Here is a 3,000-nt window from a genome sequence, read left to right as displayed (position 1 = left end):
TCCCGGGTGTTGACACTTACACACCCTGCAACACACTCCCAGGCGTTGACACACACCCTGCAACACACTCCCAGGCGTTGACACACACCCTGCAACACTGACTCCCAGGTGTTGACACACACCCTGCAACACACTCCCAGGCGTTGACACACACCCTGCAACACTGACTCCCAGGTGTTGACACACACCCTGCAACACTGACTCCCAGGTGTTGACACTTGTACACCCTGCAACACTGACTCCCAGGTGTTGACACACACCCTGCAACACTGACTCCCGGGTGTTGACACTTGTACACCCTGCAACACTGATTCCCAGGTGTTGACACACACCCTGCAACACACTCCCAGGTGTTGACACTTACACACCCTGCAACACTCTCCCAGGTGTTGACACACACCCTGCAACACACTTCCAGGTGTTGACACTTGTACACCCTGCAACACTGACTCCCAGGTGTTGACACACACCCTGCAACACTCTCCCGGGTGTTGACACTTACACACCCTGCAACACTCTCCCAGGTGTTGACACACACCCTGCAACACACTCCCAGGTGTTGACACTTACACACCCTGCAACACTCTCCCAGGTGTTGACACACACCCTGCAACACACTCCCAGGTGTTGACACTTACACACCCTGCAACACTCTCCCAGGTGTTGACACACACCCTGCAACACTGACTCCCAGGTGTTGACACACACCCTGCAACACTGACTCCCAGGTGTTGACACTTACACACCCTGCAACACTCTCCCGGGTGTTGACACTTGTACACCCTGCAACACTGACTCCCAGGTGTTGACACACACCCTGCAACACTGACTCCCAGGTGTTGACACACACCCTGCAACACTGACTCCCAGGTGTTGACACACACCCTGCAACACTGACTCCCAGGTGTTGACACACACCCTGCAACACTGACTCCCAGGTGTTGACACACACCCTGCAACACTGACTCCCAGGTGTTGACACACACCCTGCAACACTGACTCCCAGGTGTTGACACACACCCTGCAACACACTCCCAGGTGTTGACACACACCCTGCAACACACTCCCAGGTGTTGACACACACCCTGCAACACTCTCCCAGGTGTTGACACACACCCTGCAACACTGACTCCCAGGTGTTGACACATACCCTGCAACACTGACTCCCAGGTGTTGACACACACCCTGCAACACACTCCCAGGTGTTGACACACACCCTGCAACACACTCCCGGGTGTTGACACACACCCTGCAACACTCTCCCAGGTGTTGACACACACCCTGCAACACTCTCCCAGGTGTTGACACACACCCTGCAACACTGACTCCCGGGTGTTGACACTTACCCTGCAACACACTCCCGGGTGTTGACACACACCCTGCAACACACTCCCAGGTGTTGACACACACCCTGCAACACTCTCCCAGGTGTTGACACACACCCTGCAACACACTCCCGGGTGTTGACACTTACCCTGCAACACACTCCCAGGTGTTGACACACACCCTGCAACACACTCCCAGGTGTTGACACTTACCCTGCAACACACTCCCAGGTGTTAACACTTGTACACCCTGCAACACACTCCCACAATAAAAGTCGTGATAGTCAGCACTTGGTGTAAAGTGTCAACAAGTAGTGAAGCGTCGCCGCAAAGTGCACTTTCGTGTTACTGAAATACGAAACTTTCTTCGTATTTCATGAAAAACACGACAAACTTTTAATCACAACACGTGTCCTAGTCTCTCCTAGCAATCATAGGCCTAATACATACTATTTTATGTCTAATGTAGAACACATATATTAGGCCTAAGCATATCAAATCCTTCCCCCCCCCCCCATTACCTCAGATGTGTCCATCGTACTTCAAATTCCCCGCCTCCTCGCCAGAGGGGAGAGACCGTCCCCTCACGGAAAGCGAGCCAAGACGAGACAATAGCCGTTCCCCCCCCCCCCCCCCCCCCCACACACACAACTCCCCAACAGGTACGAGGCATTAGGCAAGTCCCTCTGACTCGTGGGGATATACGCGCCAGGAATATGAAGGACTCAATGCCACACACAGACGAGGATGGGAACGTTACTGGAGCAACCAGAAACTAAGAGAAAGATAACATATAGTCACTGATATTTACAGAGTCCGCACGCGCGCGCGCACACACACACACACACACACACACACACACACACACACACACACACACAGGCTTGATAGAATTCTACGATCAGGTGACACAGATTAAGCAAGAAAGAGAGGGCTGGGCGGACTGCATTTTCTTGGATTGTCGGAAAGCCTTTGACACAGTACCGCATAAGAGGCTGGTACATAAGCTGGAGAGACAGGCAGGTGTAGCTGGTAAGGTGCTCCAGTGGATAAGGGAGTATCTAAGCAATAGGAAGCAGAGAGTTACGGTGAGGGGTGAGACCTCCGATTGGCGTGAAGTCACCAGTGGAGTCCCACAGGGCTTTGTACTCGGTCCTATCTTGTTTCTGATATATGTAAATGATCTCCCGGAGGGTATCGATTCATTTCTCTCAATGTTTGCGGACGATGCTAAAATTATGAGAAGGATTAAAACAGAGGAGGACTGTCTGAGGCTTCAAGAAGACCTAGACAAGCTGAAGGAATGGTCGAACAAATGGTTGTTAGAGTTTAACCCAACCAAATGTAATGTAATGAAGATAGGTGTAGGGAGCAGGAGGCCAGATACAAGGTATCATCAGGGAAAGGAAATTCTTCAGGCGTCAGAGAAGGAAAAAGACTTGGGGGTTGATATCACGCCAGACCTGTCTCCTGCAGCACATATCAAGCGGATAACATCAGCAGCATATGCCAGGCTGGCCAACATACGAACGGCATTCAGAAACTTGTGTAAAGAATCATTCAGAACTTTGTATACCACATATGTCAGGCCAATCCTGGAGTATGCAGCCCCAGCATGGAGTCCATATCTAGTCAAGGATAAGACTAAACTGGAAAAGGTTCAAAGGTTTGCCAC

Source organism: Procambarus clarkii, chromosome 11, assembly GCF_040958095.1.
Source record: "Procambarus clarkii isolate CNS0578487 chromosome 11, FALCON_Pclarkii_2.0, whole genome shotgun sequence".
Taxonomy (NCBI): domain Eukaryota; kingdom Metazoa; phylum Arthropoda; class Malacostraca; order Decapoda; family Cambaridae; genus Procambarus; species Procambarus clarkii.
The sequence above is the reverse complement of the archived record's forward strand: the minus strand, read 5'-3'. Positions refer to the sequence as shown.